The sequence below is a fragment of the Watersipora subatra genome, chromosome 4 (assembly GCF_963576615.1).
Source record: "Watersipora subatra chromosome 4, tzWatSuba1.1, whole genome shotgun sequence".
Lineage (NCBI taxonomy): Eukaryota > Metazoa > Bryozoa > Gymnolaemata > Cheilostomatida > Watersiporidae > Watersipora > Watersipora subatra.
The window spans coordinates 30324960-30346032 of NC_088711.1; the positions used below are offsets into that span (position 1 = coordinate 30324960).

At 40.6% G+C, this 21073-nt stretch overlaps 2 long non-coding RNA genes across 3 annotated transcripts; both read left to right on the top strand.

Moving 5' to 3' along the window:
* The first annotated feature begins 593 nt into the window (after window positions 1-593).
* Window positions 594-14253, top strand: LOC137393437 (uncharacterized). Of its 2 annotated transcripts, none has more exons than XR_010978290.1 (6): window positions 594-670; window positions 9071-9268; window positions 9556-9701; window positions 10072-10280; window positions 11676-13370; window positions 13485-14253. It is a non-coding gene; the product is annotated as an uncharacterized lncRNA (long non-coding RNA). The 2 variants fall into 2 exon arrangements; XR_010978289.1 differs by having other exon boundaries at window positions 10072-10266.
* A 1193-nt stretch (window positions 14254-15446) lies between these two features.
* Window positions 15447-18722, top strand: LOC137392772 (uncharacterized). Its single transcript, XR_010978247.1, has 3 exons — window positions 15447-15526; window positions 16220-16342; window positions 18406-18722. It is a non-coding gene; the product is annotated as an uncharacterized lncRNA (long non-coding RNA).
* The last annotated feature ends 2351 nt before the right edge of the window (window positions 18723-21073 follow it).

The window sequence follows — 21073 nt, forward strand, 5'->3', positions numbered from 1 at the left end:
CCATTCATTTGGTATGCAAATTTTTTCTAGTTGTAAACTAGCAGATATCTAACCTTCTTGTTTCACTCCAGTGTGTTTGTTAACTGGAACATAAACTGAAAACTTTATGTGGCCTTTGAAAACGTCTTGAATGCTCTTATCAAGAAAGCTTGGTCACACAAATGAGTTCAAAAGCCAAGTGAAAAATGTAAAGCTTTCAGTAACCACTATGTTATTAAAAGGAAAGTAAACACAATTTACTGATGAAGGCCAAATTTTACCCTATTTGTTTTGTGTAATTTACTGTGTTTAGCAGAATATAAATTATTTTTACAACAGATACTCAGAATAATATTTTAAAAACAAAAAATGCCCGTGCATTCACATATAACTGAGTACAGAGTCTTTTTACAATTGCATATTTTGCAAAAATCGGATAGATAACACCATTGCAAAAATGAGTGTGAAACGGACTCGACACTGGGAACACTGATCCTAATCAATCATCAAATCACGAGACACGTAGCATTTGACTTGAATCGTGGTTTAATGTGAGGGATATCGCATGTCTCCCGCAATTGTGACAATCCGAAAATAATTGCACATTTAGAACACGTCTTTGCCAGAGTTACGCCAACTGGAGTTACGCCATTTTTGAGAGTTCTAAACAAACTCGCTTTGCTATATAATTGTAATTATTAATATTAGTATTATTAATATAATATATAATTTGCTATATATTGTTCTGTTGAAAATTAAGGTATCGAATCAGAAATACGACTTATACATAGAGGTGGAACGAGACAGGTTTTTTAAGTTCGAAACGAGACTCGAGACACTGTCTTGTGAAAATTCGAGACTCGAGACACGAGACAGTAAAATAATGAGCATTTGGTGATGATTTCACTACACAAGTACTAGCTACTCGGTATATATAAATTAATAAATCTATTTTTAAATTGAATTTTCACCTGGTGTAAACTATTTAAATACAACATTTTAATTATTATAGTGATATGCATGTAGTTTTTGTAAACAAAAGTGACACAAACAGCTCTAAAATACCGAAGTTATATATTCTAAGAATTTTGAGCTTGATTGATCATAATTATTATAAACATATTGCTTTGTACATGTATATTTTTACCATCTATTGAATAGTTCTTACTTTTTAATGTAATGTGTAATGAAACCGATAGCCGTCGCTCTACAAAAAAATACCGCAAAAGAATGTACTGGTTTTTGTCTTGGTCTACCAGTGTACCTAATGGCGACCCGACAGGTCGGCTTACATTAGCTTGCCGTGCCTATAACTGTATGTGATTATAGAAGACCACGTCAACCCTAAGGTCCGTCGTCTGATTAGCTTAGGTCGACCACTCTGCTACTAATTAGGTCAACCCAGTCAAGGCACCTTTAGCTGCTGACCCCCGTAGTCAACCAGCTGACCGATGATGCCTATACTGGTCAACTATCCTGCATTAATTCTTGCTGACCGCTCAAGCGAGAAATGAAGAGAGAGTGTGTGTGTGTGTGTGTGTGTGTGTATAATTGTATTGACTAGACTACAAAACAACTGCCCCCACTGCGGGCTATGCCTTCCTTTATATAGGTTGCAGCTCGCCCATATAAGGACATAATGACTATATATGGTAATAATGACCATATATGGGTTAATGACGCGGGGTTGACTAATAATGTAAGTAAGCATGCACTTGCAATGAGCTATATAATATGATGAGTAACAAATCTGCCACATACGCCGCCCCTATAGACGGCTATCCGTCTATATATACATATATATAAAATAATAATAAAAAAAGGATAGTAATGGTGATAAAATAGCGAAGGAAATGAGCTCCAACTACTTGTTACCGTCGTAGCTACGGTCTGGTCTCTTGCTGGTCGGCCAGCTTTTCTAAATATGCGGCCGTCTTACGCAATTGCCGAGCTTCTAACCTCAACCGGTCAGCGGCCGACATTGTCTTCCTTGGAATCGAGATTTCCAACCTCTCTGGACGTACACTCACAGTCCGAACGGAAATCTGAGGCTGGTGTTGACTGAATGATTGGGGCATGGCAGCACATTTTAAACTAGCCGCTGCCGATGACGTAATCGCTCCCGAATTGTTTAATTGGATACTGTTCAACTCATACTCCCGCAGGTGCGGAGGCAGATTCCTACTCCTCTGAGGCCTGCTAACATTGTCTGGCTGTCGGGGGACAGCTGACTCTCCTGCCTCCGCACTTGCTGGAGTGCAGTTTTCTGTACCTCGGCATTGTCCACTGGAAGGCTGGCTCTCTGGGTTGTCAAAAGCTTCCTTAGGAGTTGTCCCATCGCCACCTTCGGAGTTGTCTTTCCTATTTGCCTTTTCTGCATTTTCAGCTTCTAAGACAGGCTCTGCCTGAGTTTTTCCATTGTTTTTCCTTACTCCACGCATGTTAGGCCTTCTACTAGGCTCAAGCAAGACTGGGGCTTTTCCATGATAATTGCTGCAGGGTTTGTAAGCTCTCAACCGGTGTTCATACTGTACAGAACGCTGTCCCCGGCGTTCGATTGTGTACGTGTGATTTGGAAAGCTTTGGATTACCCGGTAAGGCCCAACTCTCTAGGCCGACAACTTGGAGTTCTCCCCCTTCCGTCGGCGTCTGCGGGTCATCCAGACCAGGTCGCCAGCCTTAAACAATGGTGGTTCAGTGGTGTCTTCCGCCACGATTTCTAACTGCCTGTGCCTGAGAAGCTCATGGGCTTGTAAGAGCCGATCTTTGATTGCAATAGCGTACTCATTCGTACTCTGAAAAGATTCCACTGAACTCCCATGTTGGAGTTGGTCAGGGAGGCGCAACTCCCGACCGAGCATCATGTAGTTTGGAGTTTCTTTGGTGGCTGAATGGGGAATCCCCCTCAGTGTTCTCATTAAATGTGGTAACACGAGATCCCACTCCTCCTGTCCTCTTCCCGTAAGGAGGGCTCGCAGGGAGTCTCCGAGTATTCTGTTATTCCGTTCGACTATACCGTTACCTTCAGGCCGGTATGGAGTCGTCCTTGACTTCTCGACTCCCCAAAGTCGACACAGCTCCTGGAATAGGTCGGATTCGAACTGGGCCCCCTGATCAGTATGGATTATTTCTGGCAATCCGAAATAACTGAAAACCCTTTCCTCCAGCGTACTGGCCACGGTAGGCGCGGTGGCATCTGGGATTGCGATAGCGTCCGACCACCTAGTGAAGTGGTCGGTCATCACAAGAGCCCAGATGTTTCCTCGGGTGGTTAAGGGTAGGGGGCCGACCAGGTCTACAGCCAATCTCTGCCACGGTCGACCAGCGTAGAGCCGCTGTCTATTGGAGGTTGTTGCACCAGTGCCATGTTTGGCCTGTTGGCATACTTCACAGGACATTACCGTCCGACGTACGTCACTGGTCATTCCTGGCCAATACCAGTCTAACTGGACCCTTTTTAGTGTCCGATCTACGCCACTGTGGGCCTGTCTATGTGTCTCCCAGATTAGGTCTTGCCGCACAAGTAAAGGGCAGACGGTGACTGCTTTGCTTCTACCATTTCCTGGGATTGTCGCTGTCAAGACCCCGTCGGGATCGATCCGTAGCTGTGAAAACATGTTGGCTAGCCTCTTCAACTCTGGGTCGCCTAGTTGTAAAACTTGGGCATCTATGGGTCTACCAGTCAACACTGCCTGGTAAATTTTCCCGATTGCCGTCTCTGCTTTCTTTTGTAGCGCAACAATTTCGCCAGCTTTCGTCTGTGCGGAGGGCCGTTTTTCTATAATAGGGGGGGGGCTGACCTAAGCCTTGGTCGACCTTCTTGTTTACACTAGGGTCGCCCTCTTGGATTGGCCTTGGCCCGGCCTCCTTGTCCCTCCGAGGCCCGCTGTTGGGTCCGACCTGGTCGATCTCCACATCTGCCGGGACGCCCACTGCTTGGTTCCTCCATCTCTGGGGTTGTTGGGGCAGAAGTGGCCACTCAATCTCATCCAGATTTCTCGTGGGAACTCGACTTGATGGAATCGTCCCCTCCTGTAATTCCTTACAGATTTCCGAGCGGGGAGGCCTACCATCTCGTCTATCTATTGAGGCACATTGCTTGCAGTCTTCACACTGTTGCCTACTCAGGCCATCAGCATTTCCATGCTTCTCTCCCTTTCGGTGCACAATCTTGTATCTGTGTTCCGACAAGCTTTCCAACCACCGGGCTATCTGACAGGAAGGTTCCTTCCTCCGGTGCAGCCAGACTAGGGAAGCATGGTCGGTCCTGATGACAAACTCTCGACTGACAAATAGGGCCGGAAATGTTTCACGGCTAACACCACCGCCAGGAGTTCTCGCCTCGTGACACAGTAGTTCCTCTCCGCAGGGGAGAGCGTCTTGCTGTGATAGGCGATAACTCGCTCCTGTCCTTGTTGGACCTGGGACAATACGGTCCCAGTTCCGACGTTGCTGGCATCTGTGTCAAGGGTGTACTCTAAGGTCGGATCTGGGTAGCCTAGTACAGGGGCATGCATCAAGAGCCACTTGAGGTGACTGAAAGCTTCCTGTTCAGGTTGACCCCACTTCCAGATGGACCCTTCTGCCGTGAGTAGTGTCAAGGGCTTGGCAACCGAAGCGTAGTCGGGCACGTATCGGTGGTAGTAACCGGTAGTGCCGAGAAAAGCCCTCAGCTGAGTCACATCGGTTGGCTCTGACCACCTGTGGATCGCTTCCACTTTTTCCGGATCCGTGGCTACCCCAGTTGAACTCACCACATGTCCGAGGTACTTCACTTTTGTCTGCATGAGGGTACATTTAGATGGTTTTAGTTTCAAGCCGGCTTGTCGAAGCCTGTCTAGTACTTCTGACAGCCTAGACAGGTGACTCTGGAGGTCGGCTGACATGACTATGATGTCGTCCAGATACAGCAAGAGCGTCTTCCAGTTGAGCCCTTGCAGCACTCGCTCCATAAGCCTCTGGAACGTGGCAGGGGCCGACGTCAGCCCGAAAGGCAGCACTTTCCATCTCCAAAGCTCACTTCTCGTGATGAAGGCTGATTTCTTCTGCGCTCCCGGCGACAGGGGTACCTGCCAATAGCCGCTCATCAAATCGAGAGTGCTGAACAACTTGCTGCCTGACAGCGCATCCAGACTGTCATCGAATCGAGGAAGTGGATATGCGTCCTGTTTAGTGACCGCATTCAACTTCCGATAGTCAATGCACAGTCTCCAGGTTCCATCCTTTTTCCTGACCAAGACCACAGGAGAGCTCCAAGCTCCATATGCCTGCTCTATCATTCCCTGTTTGGCCAGCTCAGAGACCTGCCGATCTATTTCTGCTTCCTTCTCAGGGCCAACCCTGTATGGGGTCTGCCGAATGGGTTGAGCATCCGTTATCGTGGGTATCTCATGTTGGACCAAGGTAGTCCGACCCACATCTCCATCCCCTTTACTGAAAACATCGGCATACTGATCAAGGAGCCTAACTACCTGTTGTCTGTCGTAGTCACTCCTACAGTGCACTATAGCTTGGCTATACAGCTCTTTCACGTGAGGAGCCACCTTTGGGTCAGGCCGGGTATCCTGGCTTGGTTTCGCTCCCTTTGGCCCCCCTTCTGTCCAGGGCTGGCCGATTTCAGTTTCATCGACTCCTGAGTAGCTGCCAATCACAGTTCCCGACGCTACCTGTACAGGGGAATCTGTCGGGTTCAAACAACGCAGGGCCACTCTTCCCTTCTCATCAGGTAGGTGGAGGCTGGCAGCCACCATGTACCGATCTCCTGATCCCTCTACCATTCCTAAGGGTTGGTAGGTGTGGGTCGTGAGGCGGCATGTAACCACCATCTCCGACCGAGGTTGAAGTGTCATCGTACGGACAACCTGCACCTTGCTCACCAAGGTTCGTCCGTCCCGATCTGTGCAGATCAGCTTCTGACCATTCACTACCAATGTGGATTCTTGGAAATTCATCTCACAGCATTGGTCTGTCAAGAATGGCATCCCGATGATGGCATCTTCTTTTAGGGGGCATACAAGAAGTGATACAGTCACTTGTACACTTCTGACTCAGATGGGTACGGTCAACATGCCATGAAAGTTTAGGTGAGACCCGTCAGCAATCGTGCCATAGTCTGTTCTCTCTACCAACTGAGCCTTCAACCCCGCGGGAAGCCGGTCAAAGACATGACGGCTGAGTAGGTTGGAGGTGCATCCACTGTCTATCAGGAAATGAGCAGGTCGGCCCATAATCTTCCCAGGTAAGAAATAGCTACTACTGTACGGTTTCCAAAGGGTGTCCGCAGCCACTCTCTCAGGACCGACCTGCTGAGTCGTCCGACCGGTGTGCTGCCACCTCTTACGCCGTCTCCTTGTCTGGAGCTTTTCTGTAACCACTGGGTTTGGGGTTTGGATTTCCTCTGTTTGCTGCTCAGTTAGTGAGTCAAAGGAGTTTTCTAGTAGGACTGAGGTCGACCCATGGGGGGTCTGAGGTCGACCTGTCCGACGTGGAGTTTGCCAAGGTGGCTTTCTCTGGTTTGAGGGTCCACAGTCAGTATGTCCCCCTACTGCTGTGGACGATGTTCGTTTCCCTGCTGCTGGTTTCTTGCTGGCTGGGTAGCTGCCATCTGAGGACACTGTCGTCTGACATGTCCGACTATTCCACATTCCCAACAGCTGGTCGCCCTTCTGATTTGCTGCGGCTCTGGAGTAGTCCGACCTTGACTTCTGGGTCGGCTACCATTGACCGCCAGTCTTGTCGTCAAGGTGGTCAGCTCCTTTAGGGCTACAAGGACATCTTCCAACGTAGCCGATTTTGTAGCTTGTGGGAGGTCGACCTGGGCTGCCTTGGGGTCATTTTCTTCCTCCCCTTCTATAGCCATGATGGTTGACCTTTGGGTCAACCGAGGATTAAATGGCTGAATTTGCAGAAAGTCATTTCCAGCCTGCACTGCCTCTCCCAAAGTCTGTGCTCCCACCGCTAACAGATGCCTCTGTAGATAGGTGTTGCCCAATGTCATGGAGAAAGCATCTAATGCCATATTTGCACGATGGTGCTCAGGCAGATCAGCATAAGCTATATTGGCTAGTCTTTCTACTTCCGCAGCATGGTCTTGCAAGCTAACCTTGACTTCGTTCTTGAGGTTTAATCGACTCCTGGCCTCTCTAACTGTCAGACCAAATTTAGTTTTCAAGGCTGCAAAGATGGCATCTGTAGTTTCTCCCCTGCCACAGCTTTTAGCACCGTCCTTCAGCACCTCTCTGAGGTGCAGACGTGCTGACCCTGCAGACCATTGATTAGCTTCAGCTACTTCCTGAAACTGACTGATGAACAGTTCAACATCATCACTGCCATCAAACTTAGGGGGCTTGAAGTCCCTCTCTGGTCGAGATTGCCGTAAAGCCTCAGTTATGGCGTCAGCCATCCGCCCATACTGATCAGCTTGATGGAGGTCAGCCTCAGCTGCCTCTCTCCTAGTTGACCGCCTTCCAGGAATGGTCAGACGATCCCACCGCTGCCACCAGTGTACTGGTTTTTGTCTTGGTCTACCAGTGTACCTAATGGCGACCCGACAGGTCGGCTTACATTAGCTTGCCGTGCCTATAACTGTTTGTGATTATAGAAGACCACGTCAACCCTAAGGTCCGTCGTCTGATTAGCTTAGGTCGACCACTCTGTTACTAATTAGGTCGACCCAGTCAGGGCACCTTTAGCTGTTGACCCCCGTAGTCAACCAGCTGACCGATGATGCCTATACTGGTCAACTATCCTGCATTAATTCTTGCTGACCGCTCAAGCGAGAAATGAAGAGAGAGTGTGTGTGTGTGTATAATTGTATTGACTAGACTACAAAACAACTGCCCCCACTGCGGGCTATGCCTTCCTTTATATAGGTTGCAGCTCGCCCATATAAGGGCATAATGACTATATATGGTAATAATGACCATATATGGGTTAATGACGCGGGGTTGACTAATAATGTAAGTAAGCATGCACTTGCAATGAGCTATATAATATGAGTAACAAATCTGCCACAAGAACACACGATAACACTTTCATTCTTATCGTTTCATTAATGTTAAGTTTTGTTTATGTATTAAATGTAGTATGTGAATTATATTTAAATTGTATTCATGAAATTATATTAATTACTGTATACATGCACATGTATATTCTTATTTTGAGTTAACAAAACGTCATTGTTAACCAAACACGGACTATGGTCGACACGGCCTTTCGTTCATTTCTCCGTGTCCGGGCAGCGAGAGGAAATTAGCACCCCAAATGAGAACGCGCGCGGGAGGTAGAAATAATGGGTTGTTGGGTTTACCCGCGAGCGCCAGGTACGCTCGTTATCGCGTTCTAAACTACAGCAAGCTTGAATCAGACACCTATCATACCATGAGCACTGACCACACATATCATTGTGAAAAAACAGCAGCCAGTCACCAAGAAGTGGGAGTATCAGAATGGGACAGCATTTGTAAAGTAAGGCATGACATGAACTGAAAACAAGACTCAAGAGACTGTCCTGTGTGGTCTGTCTGTCAGTTCTTTTATTTTCAGTCAAGTTAGGGGAAGAGTAGAGCAGAGATAAAATAATTTGATTTTTAATTTTGTATATAACTACATTGTAACAAAATCAATCACGAACTACTTGCTCTACTTGCACTTTGTGTTATCTAACTGAATACTGAACTCGATTTTGCTTGCTCATACCAAAGACAAGCCAAAGAAAACCTTTTCTCATACAATTGCTTCACAGAATAAATATCATATGCCTGCCAAGCATATATTATGAATCAGACTTTTAAGTCAAGCCTACTCTGTCCAAATTATATGAGGCGCTTCATAAATGAGCTCATCTTTTAGAAGTACTTCGCTTTAATATGACACCTGGTTGTCAAAATCTCCCAAAATTCATGCATTTCATTTGCCCCATTACATTATTTTGGGGGAGGTTGGTGGGCATTTGCTGCCAGCTACTCACTACATTGGTCAAACTACTAATGACGAAGCAACTATACAGTTTATCTTTGCTATCAATCATGGTCTGAGTATGATTGTGATGTGTTCATCAATGAAGGTATTTGATGATACTTTTTGTTCTTAGAATATCCTACCTGAAGGTTTTGCCTACCACCTTCTAAAGCACGAGATGGTCCGAATAACCTCCAAGACGACCTTTGTCTTCTTTGTGAAGGAACTAAAATCAAAATCCGATATCTTGGCTTGGAAGGCCTCGTTTCAGGCAAACAACAGATGGCGCACAATGGAAATCAGGAAGCCTACAGAAAGACTCCTGTTTCGTGTAAGTTAGCACAAGTATAATAGGAATGAAAATACTCTAGTGTTGTTAAACCAGGTTTATCACCAGCCTGCAATGTATAACCAGAATCGCTGGTTGTGACTCAAAAACAGATTCAATCGTTTTCTAACCTCACCACACTCGAAAGACACAAGTCGGGCACAAGACCCGAGTCCGACACACTATACAGTTGTGAAAGAAGAACCTCAAGGGCATTGGATTGGTGCAAGTATAGTATACACTGTCATGTTTGTACTCTGTGGATCTAATATATTACTTACCTTTTTCAGCTTAGAGCTGTTTGTCAGCATCAAACACAGTATCAAAACAAGCATAGCTGCAAAAATAAGCAGGAGAGGAAGCGAAAATATTCCAACATAAAAAACACTGGATGTCCAGCCACGCTCACAATAAATTTAAAGTTAAAGGGAAACATGTAAGTTAGAATATAGCGAGTCTCTCTTATCAATTGCTTTAGGATTTATACATTTTGAGGTAATGCCTGTATTTCAAGCCAAAATCGGTTATCAAAATCAATCGGTAACATAACAATTAAATAAAACATTGTTACCCCTGATTCTATGCCTATGCATTTGTGTTATTATTGAAGTTGATAAACATAGCATATAGTATTTTGCATTCATTGAGAGATAACTGGTTGAAAGTATTGGAAAAAGTTGTGTAGGCGTCTAAGAATAAGTTGAATAGTAATAGTAGTAGCCCTATTAGTAGGCCTAATAGTAATAGAAGTATTCATATTACCGTTTCCCTTGCTTACCTCTCATCTTTTCTGTTTACATATAAAGACATTTTGAAGAAAAGTGTTTTACACTGACTAAAACGGAAAAGCGTCGACTGACAAGTGATGCCATTCCGACTCTGTTTGCTCACAGGCCACCACCTGTCTCTGAAAGAAAACCTGCTGTAAAAATACTATAATCACAAGCTTCAGCTCTTCTGCTTCAGCTCTTCTGCATTCCCCAGCACAAGCCAAAATATGGGTGAGGAAGTTTTTGTCATTAATTTCTACATTCAATTTATCGTTTATTGCTTATGATATATCAAACTGTGCAACAGATTTGATAGCTTATGATATATCAAACTGTGCAACAGATTTGATAGCTTATGATATATCAAACTGTGCAACAGATTTGATAGCTTATGTAATATCAAACTGTGCAACAGATTTGATAGCTTATGATATATCAAACTGTGCAACAGATTTGATAGCTTATGTAATATCAAACTGTGCAAAAGATTTGATAGCTTATGATATATCAAACTGTGCAACAGATTTGATAGCTTATGATATATCAAACTGTGCAACAGATTTGATAGCTTATGATATATCAAACTGTGCAACAGATTTGATAGCTTATGATATATCAAACTGTGCAACAGATTTGATAGCTTATGATATATCAAACTGTGCAACAGATTTGATAGCTTATGATATATCAAACTGTGCAACAGATTTGATAGCTTATGATATATCAAACTGTGCAACAGATTTGATAGCTTATGATATATCAAACTGTGCAACAGATTTGATAGCTTATGATATATCAAACTGTGCAACAGATTTGATAGCTTATGATATATCAAACTGTGCAACAGATTTGATAGCTTATGATATATCAAACTGTGCAACAGATTTGATAGCTTATGATATATCAAACTGTGCAACAGATTTGATAGCTTATGATATATCAAACTGTGCAACAGATTTGATAGCTTATGATATATCAAACTGTGCAACAGATTTGATAGCTTATGATATATCAAACTGTGCAACAGATTTGATAGCTTATGATATATCAAACTGTGCAACAGATTTGATAGCTTATGATATATCAAACTGTGCAACAGATTTGATAGCTTATGTAATATCAAACTGTGCAACAGATTTTTGCAAAAGTAATTTTATATTACAATCAGTTGTTAATTTAAATGTATATTTTAACAGGTGACTACAAAGAGGTATGGGAACAAAATTGCTGTGTGATTAACAATTGTATTCTTTATACATGTAGCTTTCTTACACACTCTAATTTTCCTAGCTGACACTCACTTCTATAACATTTTCCCTATTAGCAGTACAGCAATTTTCTTATCAGTTGTTGTGGCCAGTGAAACTTAGGGGCTCAGGTATAAGTGATATGTATGATTTAAATATCTGTCTAACATACATGTATTTACTAATGAATTCAATCCCTCATCGCCAATGATAATAAATTGCTTGCTGCACATTTTCAATACGCACAGGCAAACGTTTCTCACATTTTATTCATATTGATTTGCAAGTTTATGTGCTGTCCAGAAAGTAACAGTGCTCCCCAGTTGCTGAAGCTTAAATCTTAAAAGTGGCTATCATTGTCATTATTTTAATATGGTATATTTGGATTTTTAGAAATTGATTCACCGAATATCTTAGAATCAAGACTAGCGACAAGTAAGCCTACAACATTGATCACATCCGAAATCGAGAGCATAAAACGAATGTTACAGAAGAAGCTTAAGAAGGCATGTTATTAGGGAAAATTATCGAAAACTATCATTTGATAAAAATTACTTTTCAAAATATAAGCTTATTTACGCTATTATGCATTGAGGTAAGAGCAGTTCAGACTCATATTGGTATAGAAGTTTTATGCGAGTAAATTTGAGGAAATTTAAGTTCTCTGAAACCTGTGATAACCCGTTGCTAATGTCCTTCTTAGCAATGTTACCTTTAGGGGGCTACCACAAAATTTAATACTGCGATAAGGAGACAGAGGTCATATTAAAGAAGAGTTTATTTAACAATCTATATTACTTAGCGAGAATATATAATAAAATATGAGCGTAAGAGTATCAGTATGAATGTTTGAACAAAAGACTGCTCACAAACAAGATGGGGTTCCTTTATATAGGAGAGTATGACTTGCATAAAATATGTGTGGCATGAGTCAAACACAAGATACAAAAAGGATGCAGAATAATATTTACACAATTAATTTTGTTTGAGGCGCACAGACAAAGATAAGCAAGCGGATGCGGACAGATCATTAGCGTAGTTGGAGTGTTTATGGAGGCTGACACGAATGGTGACACAGACAGTCTTGGCAGCAAAAGATGTTGGTCTTGTAGTAATTGTGAAAATGTCAAATGATGAAATGTTATAGAAATGTGTTACGTTCTTATCTTTGGTGTATAGTAAAATAACATGTGTAAAAGATATGTAGCTCTGACATGAGAGTTGTTCTGGCATCGGTATGTAGAAACCGCAGCTAGGCAGAGGCGAGATGAAACTGGGTCATAGTCAAGATACAGGTATCTTACAAACCCTAACATGTATATGCGTGTATATGCTTGTTGAGAATTGTGATCGATTTCACTTTGGTAACATGCAGATCTATAATGTTGCTATTGTTTATTTTAATATCAACTTTCGTAGTCATTTATTCAATAGGGTCAGCCGTGGTAATCAAGAACATTTTCAACAATGTAGCCACTTGTTTAATTTATGCAGGTCTAACAAGAATATAGGGCTACCTTAGAAAAACTCCAAACCCATGAAATGACTCTTAAAAAGTTGTTTAATCGGGATCAACTTGTTGCTCTTCCGAGACATTCCACTAGATGATTGCAATGGCAACTCGATACAATAAAGAAAGTTGTGGTTTACTTGTGGGTCCACAGGTTACAATCATCTCCTGGAATCAGGAATGTCTCTTCCGTCTGTTAGGACATTGCAAAGATGACTTCAAACTATCTGCTTTGAGCCAGGAGTTCTCACGACTGTTTTTCCATACATGAAGGAAAATCTGAGCTTCTGTAATTAAGAGTTATCTTATGTTTATTTTCAATTTTATGTTTCTCATTTGTTTTGCTAATCGCTCTTTTTATATTCTGATGTCTTTGCGGATTATACTGCATTTACAAGCTTCTTTGATTTAAGCTGTGAGTATCGATGAGAGGGATCGACAGTGTTGCCTTGTGTTGGATGAGATGGAGATTACTGTAGCCCTTGAGTATGATGCTAGCAACAGCTCCGTAATAGGAGAAGTGACATTACCTGCCTATAGTGGCCTTGCTAGTCATGGTTTAGTTGTTATGCTTGGAGGTTAGTGAGGTTAATTTCTTGTCTATTTCATTTATTACTTTCCTCTTTGTGTCTGCAGTTTTACCACTAATGTTACATGTACTTCGAATCCAAGTGTTGGCTGTATCTTGGCAGGAATTAATGAAAGATGGAAACAAATTGTCGCATTCCATCTCAATGGTAAATCTATTTCCGGGGACAGTCTAGCTTCTCTTATTATTGATGTCGTAACACATGCAAGCGGTATTGGTCTGAAAGTTGTGGCTGTTACTTCAGACTTGGGGTCAAGCAAACAAGCGATGTGGAAGATTGATATTGATACGCCATTGATATTGAATATTGATATGCCACGTCAACTGCCCACTTGTCATCCTATATTGCAGAAACTAGTGAGGAAGTTTGTGATTGTTAGACTTCATATTTTATGTTAAAAACATACCTCGGCCTCACAGTCAGTGCAGTTTGGTAGCAAAAGCATGGCCATGCGAACAATAGCTCAGAATATTCATTAAGTATTTTTGAAATTTGATGCTTTCCATAGTTTTACTGTACTCATTCTTGTTGACTAGTATAACATGTATATATGTTATAAACATGTGTAAGTTAGCCATTGCACACAAAATACTACGTTGGCGTACCTTACTATAGTTCTAGTACAGCTTAGCTTCTTTGACTTGTTTATTCGAAGTTAATAATTTTTTATTGTAACATTACTATGAAAGATTTTCTATGTAGTATAATATGCCCTTTTAGTGTTCAGTTTTTATTATGGGAAGTTGATCAGTTTTTATGTTGTACTTCATACTTCTTGCACGTCTGGTTAAAATCATTGTCTGAAAATAAATTTGCTGTTGTCCATTTATTTGCATAAAACAAGCCTGTTTATAATTTTATGAACAGAAAAATTGGCAAGTGATGGTATTATAAATATAATTATCAATGTGAATACATTAAATTGTTTGTTTGGCCGCCCAAAGTTGTGAAATTGCAAGTTAACACAATTTAGTTGAGACATTCTAGTGCAGATAATAGGTGTTATTTACTAAAAGGTAGCAGAAAATCTGTAAATATGGAGTTGTCACTTTTACAACTGCTATGTGAGTTAGAGCAAAACCTGAGCTTTTTTGTGGTATACTTGATAGTGCTCTAAGGTTACCCAAAGTAGTTTTATTAACTGATAAACAAAGACAGGTAAGAGCAGCCCATTGTAACTCTATATAAAAGTAGGCGTGGCCGATGTTTGTTTGGAACTTACGATGCGTTTGTATAGGCTCTGTTGGTGACGTAACTTTCCCTATACGACACTGGGCTCTACTAGTAGTAGTGGTAGCAGACCCGCATTTGCTAGGGCGGCTGATTCTGCCCCATCTTTTTAGTAATTTTCGGCCGAGTACTGAGAATTGCAGTCTAAACTCATTTACTTGGAATTTCCAACTACAATGTACAAATTATTATTAACGCTCGAGCTTTAGTTAACTAGAGTGCAACTCTAATGCAACTAGCTTTGTAGTGGATGGAAAGGCTCACTAATCTAGTATTAGTTTTGTCTACCACTAATGCTGGGAGTAAAAGATGTTTTTCTGCATTGAAGCGAATCAAAACATCGATGAGGAGCACTATGGGGCTAGCTGTCTAAATAATCTTCTAATATTACGCATGTAGATGTATAAAGATGTTGAAATAGAGACAGTATCAGTTGTGAAAGATTTTTATCATAGACACGTTGACAGAACAAGAGCTATTGCAATAAAGAAGGAATAGCTCTTGTTTTGTTAATGTCCCTTGCAGACATCTGTATTGTCATGAGTTTAAAGAGTCAAAGAAAAACTTTTGCCTACTATGAACAATAAGCAAAATACTTATGCCGATTTTGATGCTTACAATTGATTACATTTATGCATACTTTGAGGTTTGTTGATGCTTAAAAAGTCCAGAGCTTCGGGACGCTGCTCCGACCACCGTTGGGGGCTTACACCATCCCCCAAACCTTCAGGTGTTCATAACTAGTCGCCTAACATCTGCAGCCCCAAGTTGCAACCAGGGAATGCAGGCATGAATGGTAGTGAATCCTTTTGTAGAGTAAATTGATAGAATAAAATAAAATGGCATCTTCACTAACTGCAGATGATGGGAGAACTAATGAGGATGAAGAATGTCATCACCAACAACAGCCTGTGGTGAGACTTACTTAGGGAGAAGTGAGTGAGTGAGTTTAGAGTGCAGTGAGAAGTGAGTGGTAGTGAATTTTTTAACAAGCCAATTATGGAATTATTATTATCACTATTATTATTATATTAATTTTATTTTAAAGCCATTTTTATTTATAAAATTATTGCTAATATTACTGAATAACTAATTAGGATAATAAACATTAAAAACCGAGTGATGCATTGTTTTCCTATTATTATTTACCACTATACTACAATACTTAGGCTACTACTACTACTGATACTACGAAGTAACACTAGGTTATACATGTTGTACTACTACAAGTAAGACTACTACTACTAAGTAATATTATTACTACTCAGTAATAATAACTAGCCTACTAAGTAGGCTACTACTAAGTTATTTATTAACCTACTACTAAGTAGGCCTAACGCAATGTAATACGAAGTATTAGGCTACCAAGTAACACTACTAATAATACTACTAGGTAATACTGCAAGGCCGGTCAGGCTCCATCAGTTTGTAGATTGTGTATCTTGGCTCTAAAATACCCTAATGTAGGTGAAAAATATATTTTTACAATATAGGTCTATTCTTCAGCAGTTTTAAAATAAAATAATACTTGAATGACAACTATTTAATATTATTCTTGTTAATATTTATGCTGATTTTGACATCATTTATTATATTGACTTTTTTAGGTTTGTGCTAGTAATATGAGGAAAAGGTTGCATTATGACATAGCCGGATGAACGCCGCAAGCTAAGCAGTCAGCAGAAGAGAAGAGGGAAAGGCCATCAAGGAAAGATCAAGATCACTTTCAGGTCAATTTAAAATACGTACTCTTAGTTGTAATGACCATTTTGCTGCGCATTTACAAAGTTTTGTGTTGCTTATTAAAGATGTAGTTGCGTCAAATTTAAGTTGATCTTAAAAGAAAGCATTTTTTTTCTCTATCAGTTGATATGTTGTTTGTTGTGTTACGCGATCGCATTGCCAAGATATTTGAAGATTAAAACCGAAAAAATCTGATCGCCGTAAAAACGCTCAGGCCACCAAAACGTGCCCAGACTTGCCCAAAAAGATGTCACGTGTTTGGCAACCTGTCTCTATCTCTCGTATTCACATCGGATATTTGCGATAAAAGTCTAGTCTTACGCGGCTCTATTGGCATATATCTTATTTTGTATTTGCTCATGTTGGCTAGAATAAAATTTTAAATCCTGCTACAGATGCATTATTATGAATGTTTCAAAGGCCTCAAATAACGAAAATTGAAAATTTGTTCTACTCACTTTCTCCAAATGTTGTGTAAACATTTGGGTACCAACTACCAATTCTACCGGTCTACGGTAATTCTGTCAAGTCACTTATGTAGAACACGGTCTTTGTATCAGCACAGTTCTGCAGCTACCCATACAAACGATATACAGCCTCCCATAAGCCCCGACCACATTATGTCGCCTATTACCTATTGCATACGTACTAGTTTCTTACTAGTAGTATTCTTACCGAATACTAAATAAGTGAAATAAGCAAGCCACCTCTTTGAAAAGAATATAGACAGGGATAGAGTTTTAAGGATGAGAAGTCTGCTGCAAACTGGATTTGAACTCACATCCTCCAGTTCTGCGGACATCCATATACCGTATCCAATTCACTACAATATTCTGCAAATCATGTTTTGCATTATCTTCAACAATATTATTTTATTATATAACTTTTACAAGCAAAAAGATTTTCATCTTGGCATAAAGCTTTTATTAAAAATATTCATCAAGTCGTGGCCACTCACATAGTATTAGCTGATACAATAAGACAAATTCATCTACTGCAACAAACTCAAACAAAACATCATGGTTTATGCAGCACACATTCAAGTCTCTCTTTCTCCTTTGTGGCAGTTTCCAAACTGACAAAGCTTCTTCGGCTGGTGGGACGACATAAACATCCTGTAATCAGTAAAACAAATGCAATAAATATGTCATTCATAGATATGTCATTCTAAAACGTATCTACTGAAAGCTTTCAAATTGGGAGTTTGATAGATTGCGAGTGTAATTTTAAAAACGAATAAATGTTTAACAAAGGCACAAGTACACCAAGCCAATGATTCGAAGCTTTGGTTCTGGAAGTTAAAGATTTGCATTGATCAATCGACTTTCTTCACTTTCTACAAGTGAAAAGTGAACATCTAAAGTCAAATCATTAATCTAATTTACTAGATAAAACTGCCACAGAAAATTTGAAGCAAATGTAGCTAGGTGAACCGATAAAAAAACATAAAACGATGATTAGTGATAGCAGAAAGTTATAATTTTATTAATTAGTACATGTATTAATGAGTACTAAAATATTACCTTTAGTATATTCATCAATCTAAGCCATTGTATAGCTAGATGCTAAAGATTAAATAGAAGCCGTCAATAACTCACTGTACATACGTATCTCACACGCGCAGGAAATTACATTTTAGCCTCAAACAGGAAAATATAATCTGAATGTAAACTCAACAGGAAACTCTATAGGAGACTCAAAGTAAAAGATAAATTTACCTCCATTCTCCAATCTTCCTCCGTAGAACCTTAACTACCTGATGCCAAGAAAACTCGGAGTCACCTTCGCATTAACTTTACCGCAATTTTTACAATTATGTTGTTCGCCAATAAAACGTGTCGATCAAGTAATTCATTAAAGTAACGATGTTAATTAATTTAGTGAATATCGATGTCCATGTGATTTAATAATAGAGTAAAATCCTTAATATGGAGATCACAGACAATGAGTTTTACGAGTGATAACATTTACTACGGCCTATATAAAAATTTCGTGCTGATGATTGGCTAAGGAAGCGACCTCATATTTATCGCTCGTGGTTTCTTTTCAGATGTATTGCTTGTGACGTCACGAAAGAAGCACCCGCTGGAACATGAGCGTTTTAAAAGAGGGCCTCATTCAAATGCATATATCTCTGGACAGGGTTGGGCTACAAAGACAAAAATGGCATCAAACTGTAGCTGATGTTTTAGCTTTTTTAACACCATAGAAAATATATAAAGCTGAACATACCTGAGTGGGAGGAAGACAGGCTTAGTTGAACACTGCCCTCAGCATTTATTTTTATGATAAGAGCGTAGGAGGGTCTATATGGCGCATAGAGAAAAATGCGCTCTGAACTTCTGGTTCTGAACTTAAACCATAACTGTCACGTACAACTTTTATCGTAGTTTTTAGGTAAATCAGCCACACTGATTCCGATTTCTTACTCAAAATAAAGATTGGTCCACTAACCTTCAAAGTCATTTAAGTTTTTTTAAAGCGTTTTAATATCTGTTTCGAAAACAACACAATCGGCATCACAAGCTCCGCCCATAAAAATGTGATGAAACCTAGCTTTTTCAGGAACGGAAGTTAGGAATGTTTAGTCCGATTTAGAAGAATAGAGATGGGTGTCTTAAAACCCATTACTATCTAAATCCAGGCTGTATATAGCAGTTTCCCTCTAGGTTCAGTAAAATGAGAGTAGGATGGTTTTGATGCACTGATTTGTAGGTAATTAAGTTTATTAACCATCAAACCAAACCGTAGAATCTATAAAGTATCAAAAGCAACAATAGTTTAAAATTAAAAAGAAATACACCAATTCACAAATACACATGATAATAATAATACACAAATTCCCAGAATGTATAAGAAATTATTGTAATAACAATGTATTAAAAAGGCAAGGAAATAATATTGATAAAAACATACCTTTTGCAATCTGCAAGCTCGCAGTACTATTGCTCTTATACAAATGTGATAAAATTATTGCAATTCAGAGATTACTAATGTAGCTCGCTGTAAATTCAGCTGTAAACTGATTGCTATTGCTGGGTAGTGGATTGCTAAACACTAAAATAACACTGCTAAATATCACAGGACTGGTCAACCCAATTTGAACAGATCTCCCCAACCAATCACAAACCAGGCAATGCTGCCTAAGCAGAGACAGTTGCCTAAACCTGCTCAAACCAAAACTTGCCTAAGCCAAACGACTCGAGCGTTGGCAACAAGCCAATTCATTAGCGAAGTAAGAACTCGGTTCACTGAGTACACAAAACCGTTGGGCTGTTGAAAGTGCGTAACATGCGTGCGATACGTGCATGTAACCTTTTACACTCCCACCAAATATAAACCGCTAAATTTATATTTCTGTTAGTAAAAAAAGTCACAACTCGTGATCCTTTAGTTATAAAATACTAAGCTCTGCGCTTAAATGATACAGACACGTTGCAAGGATACCGCCATGTTGCAAGGCACTGTCAGGTTTGACTATGCATAGAAATATATGTCTAAGTAAAATTGCAAAACTAGTAACTATGTCTATAACTTATAATAACCAGTAAGGAGAAACAAACTAATAATATATTGAAGTATTTACATGTACCCACAAGTAAAGTTACCAAAATATTGACAGCTATTCTTTCACTTCCATTGGATTTACCAGCTTGAAATGGTCCGGCGTAGCAGTTCCATCGCTGAATGACTTCAAGCTTTCAGCCTGATGCAATGTTCGCCAGTTATTAGGTATCGTTGAGGAATCCATGTGAAGTACGGTTGGGTGCTTCTTTCCACATTGTATCCTCGAGCATGTTGCCCTGCTTTGACAATCTTTAGATCTATGACCATTTCTTACGCATCCAAAGCAATGCCCGTTTTCATGAAAGAAAGTGTGCTTCTCTTTTTGGGGTAAATTTGCAAGGGCCCAGCATTCCTTGGTAGGATGAGCGTTTTTGCAATAGAAACATTTTGTAGGCTTAGAAGCTCTTGCTGCATGGCTCCATAATTTAGTCGGGTTTGGCTGTGCATTGGCCTTTACCATTTTTCCAGTGGCATCGAGGCTACGCCAGTTTGTCTGCCTAGCTTCTTGTCCGCTGATCTTCTGCTTTTCCTCCAAATCTTCAACTTGATCTTTTTCAAACTCTGCAAACTCTCCAAAAGATGGGTAGCGGTCCTTGTCCTTTTTAGATGCTTTCACTTTTTTTGCCCAGCTCGGAGCATCCATTCTGGCAGCTTCCTGGCTAGCGGATCGTTTTGATTTCTGTCATTTAGAATGTGAAACGAGTCGCAATTTCCCATGGCAGATTTGACGTGTCAAAAAGTTCCAGTATCTTCTTGCAGAGTCGGCATCTCTGGGGACCAATCTTCCGGAATTCCTCCAGCTTTTTTCTCAAACTTTGCGCCGCATCGTATTGTTTCTCAAATCGATCCCTTAGGTCTTCTCTAGCATCAGCGTAAGCTTGCTTTGTGTTAGTTAAAAGGTATCCACTAACTGCTTCAAATGCCTTGCCAGCCACAAATGTTTTTAAGTGTCTCAGCTGCTTAAGTTCTGTGAGGCCTTTTGGATTCTATATACGCGTCAAAGTCTATTTCCCATTCTCTAAAAGAGATAGGGTCACCCTGACAAACATTGGGTTCTAAAGTTGATCGTTTAGTTGCTCTCATTGTCGAAATCAATGCATTGGTGAATGATTGTATTTCGCTTGTTTCTGAGCCATGCGTACTTGTTTTGA